Here is a 5,296-nt window from a genome sequence, read left to right as displayed (position 1 = left end):
AACACCATCTGACATGATACGGAAGTAAGTTTGTACCCCTTCCTCATATTCTTTCCCATTCCTTACAAAACATTTTCCACTGTCAGCTGTTAACACATGAGCCATCACGGAATCCAGTCTGAGCCTCCACTGCAGTTCCCTGTTTCATCTTCAAATGGTGCTTAAAAAAATTTGGTTTGACCTCCTGATGGTCTCAGTATCATAGAAGTTCTGCCTGAAAGAGGAAGAGTTCTTAAAGCACAGTTTGCTGAGCAATGTCATAAAAGGAATTGTCACAAAAGACATTCAAGAATTGATTAGTTTCCAGACATTTCCACAGAACCCAAAATAATAGTTCTGAGTACACGTTCCACCAGAGAGAGTATTTTCACACTGAACACTTAGCACGGTATCTGAAACATAACCTAAGCCACCACCAGCAGTAACTTGGACGATTGCAATAGCCTTTTATTATGGTTTTCTTGCTTCCATTCCTGCCTCTACAACTCATTTACCACTCAGTGGCTAGAGTTATCATTATAAAAGTTAAATCAAATGATGCTGCTCCCCTGTGTAAAATGTTCCAACGCTTTCACCGCACTTGAAATTGACCCATAATCCAAACTGTGATCTTCAAAGCCCTATAGGATCTGGTCCACACAGACCTCCTTAATCCAACTCATACTAAGTACTCAGGTTCATGATATGCCTTAATACCAGGCTTCTTTCTATTTGTTTTCACCAAGTGTCTCCCTTCTTTCAAACCTTTGCATCTGCTTTTTCCTCTGACAGGATAACCTGCCCCAAGATTTTTCTGATGAGTATATTCTTATTCACCTCAGTTCTCTGTCACTTGCTCAAAGAGGACTATTGTCAACAACCAATCTAAAGGAGCTGCTACTCCTAGAAGTCACTATCTCATCTCCCTGTCCTATTTCAGTCACATATTTATCACTGTCTAAAATGATTCTCTTAAAGTATTTGCTTGCCTATTGATTAGCTATCTATTTAGCAAGCCCACTCCTATGATTTGTAATGCCCATTAATGTATGTTTAAATGTTTTGAAGTTATAAATCTGCTTAATAAAATATATGTTCTTACCTTGATAAAAATAGTTTAATAATGAAAGGTCAAGTTCAAATTTAGATTTCTGGGGTTCCTTGATATTGTCTACCAGAATATGACAGTGTGGAAGAGGGGCTCAAATCTTGGCCCAGGGCCTCCCCTCCTGTCCTTCCAACTCCCTGGCATCGTCTCACTGATTAAAAAGCCTCATGTTCATGTATGAGACACATCAGCCCATTCATCCATGTCCCATTATACTTCCATCTCCTGACGACTTCTCATACATAGAGGGGAGTACCACAGTGTCATAATACTCTGTCTTTAAAAGAATGGATCCAGAAGCAGGCTCATGCACTCTCCAGAAGTGGGTTCAAGGTGATCTGGCCAAGGAATTCAAGATGCCAATTATCTGGATTACAGTCTTGAAATATGGGCAAATGAGCACCTTCCCTAGGCCATTCAGACTCCCTGGTCACTGGGAAGAGATGTACCATATAGGACCAAAATGTGTTCCTCTTACACATAAGGTCAAGTACAGGGGCCTGCTTTCCTGGATTTCAGAGAGGTATTGCAGTCTAAACCCTACCCATCCCAATCAGAATGCAAGTACCACAGGAGCGAGTCTATTTTTGTTTTGTGTTTTCTACACAAAACAGTTCCAGTATATGCTAAATAAATACTTGTTGAATAAATACATAATTGGCACTCAAATGTTTATGAAAATGAATATAATGTTTTAATCTCAAAATATTCTTGCAAATGTCTAAATACTTCTACCCTCATCTTTTTTTAGTGCAATAACTTGAGTATAAGCAGGGGAAAAAAATGAGTTCTGGTTCACATACCAGCTGTCAGAAATAAAAAAGAAGAATCCAAAACAGTCAGGTATTTAAGAATAGAGAATTAGTTACTGCTATACACCAGATCGCAGTCCACAGAATATAATTTTTTAGTAGACTTAATTTTTTAGAGGCGTTTTAGGTTCACAATTTGAGATAATATAAAATTTTGTGCTCTTCAGGTAACACAGGAGAAAATGAGAAATTTAAGATCCACACCTCTTTACCAATAATGATTGGGAACCCGTGTGTCAAAACAGGTCAAGAATAGGAGAACAGATTGTTATCTAGGTTAGTAGGCTAATCCTGGGTCTTCTCTATCAGAGGCCCACTGCTCCTGTTGGAAAACACAGAAACGACAAAAAGACTGAGATGCTAGAGGCAATTTGAGATCTGCTACTGGACCTCTCAAAGTCTACCAGATGATCTCTTTACACTGGGTGAAAACTTTCCCTCAAAGTTTATGGCTATCAAAAAAATAAATAGAAATACTTATTTTTTTAAAAAATTATAGTTATCACAGAATAAACTTAGTTTCCCACTGTCATCAAGTTTTTCTAAAAGGAAACAAAAACAAAAAAATAAAAAAAACCATTGCCTCAAATTCAAAAGAATGTCAATGGCCAATCATATGGCAGAAGAACCATAGTAATAACAATAATCATGGTTAACATATATTGATTTCAGTTTCTCAAAGCCAGGAACTCTTGCCTTCCCCAGAGCTTTCTCCCTAACCCAAGATACCAACAGCCCTCACCTGACCCACAGGAGTAGCCTCTTCCTTTAGGTCTTCCAGTATCCACTTATCTTCTTCTCATTGTAACCAGTTAAAATGCAAACATACTCATCACAAATAATACTCTATCTTTCTTCAAATGTTTCAGTGCTTCCAAAAAATGTGAAAAAAAAAAAATCAGATTCTGTAACATAGTCTAAAAGGCTTTATATAGGGGCACCTGGGTAACTCAGATGATTAAATGGCTCCCTTCAGGTCATGGTCTCAGAGTCCTGGGTTGAAGTCCTGAGGCTCCCTGCTCAGCAGGGAATATGCTTATTCCTTGCTGTCTGCCCCTCGTCCCTGCTTATATGCTCTCTCACTCTGCTCTCTCTCAAATAAATAAAATCAATCCTTAAAAAAAAAAAAAGCAAAAAAATAAAATAAAATACTCTATATATTCACCCTTCTACTAATGTCTCCAGCCTCATCACACATCACTCTTCTCTCATCCTCTGGTCTCCAGTCACATTGGCCTGAACTCTGTTCCTCTGCTCCCTGCTGATACAGCACTTTTGCATGTCTTACTCTCCATCTGGTGAAACCTCTCCACTCTCCCCATCTTCCTTGGTCAACTTCTACTCATTTATGAGATCTATCTCTAAAGCTATCTTCAAGGAAATTTTCCTGATCTTTTAGACTGACAAATTAATTAAAAGTTACAGAACTGTATTGCTTTATTTTGTAGCCCTTATCACAGTTAAAACTACATACATATTTTTGTGATTATTTAATTCATTGTCTTCCCAATTAAGTTCACAAATTCCTCAACTCATAGGCTCTATGTAGGAAGAATGTGTGTTTGAGCTCACTCTTCTATTCTTAGAAGTTAAATCCATTCTTGAGTGAGTGTCATCAGCAACATAGCTCAATGAGATGCCCCTTATTACAGCCTTCCTCAACAACAACTCGGCATTTATCCACAGCAGTGTCTTTATGGGAGCTGTAGAATCCAGCTTGTGGGAGCTGTAGAATGTAGCACCATTTGCCAAGGGACCCAAGAGGATGAATAGACATGCAGACCTTGGTCCTGGCTGTGGACTCTGCAGTGGCGTGTGAACTAGCTTCAGCCCCTCTCAGCCATGGTCCAGAAGACCATGGAGAACACTCACTTACACAATCACCCAAGGAAGAGAGAGTTTTGTGGAATTTCAGGTTTCCAATAGAGAAGTTTCAGCAAGCTGTTAGAGAATAAATACATACATACATACATACATAAGTTTGGATGCATTGGGAGAGTTAGAGAAAAAGTTTGACTTTGCTCATGTCATGCCACCCCTCAAGGAGATACATAACTCTTTGCCAAACAAGACCTTCTAGACCTGTGATTTCTCCCACAAAGGAAAGTGAGAACATGTAAGAACCTAGATTCCCCAGCTATATGGTAAGTCATCACAGAGTTCATTTCTCTCTTGCCCCATTCAGATAGCTGAGTCCTGAGCTACATGAAAATGTATACACACACACACGCGCGCGCGCTCACTTATATCAGAGAAAGTACACTGTAAACCAAAAACTGTAACAAGAAACAATAAAGGTAATTTTATAATGATAAAGAATTCAATTCATCAGGAAGATATAACTATTAGAATTTGTTTAACATAGTTAGGTATTCTGATGTTGCATGCACGTATACTAAAAGATCTGAAGGGGAAAAAGTCACTGCAGTAATAGTAGAGGGCCTCTGTACCCCATTTTCCATAATAAAAACATCACTCAGACAGAAAATCATTAAGGAAACTTTAGACTTGAACTATATTTTAAACTGAATGGACCTTAGAGACATGTACAGAATCTTGCAGCCAACAGCAGCAGAATACTCATATTCTCAAATGCCCATGGAAAGTTCTTCAGGATAGAACATATGATAGGTCACAAAACAAGTCTCAGCAAATTTAAGAAGACTGAAATCATACCAAGTATCTTTTTCGACCATAATAGTATGAAACTAGAAATTAGTAACAGGAAGAAAGTTGGAAAATTCACAAGTGTGTGGAAATTAAACAACACAGTCCTTAACAACCAATGAGTCAAAGAAGAAATCAAAGAAAATTTAAAAAAAAAATCTTAAAACAAATGAAAATGGAAACAACTGGGGTGGCTGGGTGGCTCAGTGGATTAAGCCTCCACCTTCGGCTCAGGTCATGGTCTTAGGGTCCTGGGATCAAGCCCTGCATTGGGCTCTCTGCTCAGCAGGAAGACTGCTTCCCCCTCTCCCTCTGCCTGCCTCTCTGCCTACTTGTGATTTCTCTCTCTCTCTCTCAAATAAATAAACAAATAAAAATATTTTAAAAAAATAAACAAATAAATAATCTTTTAAAAAAAGAAAATGGAAACAACATACCAAAATATAGGAGATGTTGCCAAAGCAGTGTTAACAGGTTTATAACAATAAATGCCATCTTCAAGAAACCAAAAAAAAAAAAAAAAAAAATCTCAAACAGCTTAACCTTACACTTACACTTCATGGAACTAGGGGAAAAAAAGTCCAAAGTTAGTATAGGAAAGAAAATAACAAAGATTACAGCACAAATAAATAAAAGAGAGACTAAGAAAGGTAATAGAAAAGATCAATGATACTAAGAATTAATTTTTAAAAAGATAAACAAAGCTGACAAATCTTTAGCTAGACAAACC

This window comes from Enhydra lutris, unplaced genomic scaffold (genome assembly GCF_002288905.1).
Source record: "Enhydra lutris kenyoni isolate GAN:26980312 unplaced genomic scaffold, ASM228890v2 scaffoldscaffold5, whole genome shotgun sequence".
NCBI classification, from domain to species: domain Eukaryota; kingdom Metazoa; phylum Chordata; class Mammalia; order Carnivora; family Mustelidae; genus Enhydra; species Enhydra lutris.
This window is presented reverse-complemented; position numbering follows the sequence as displayed.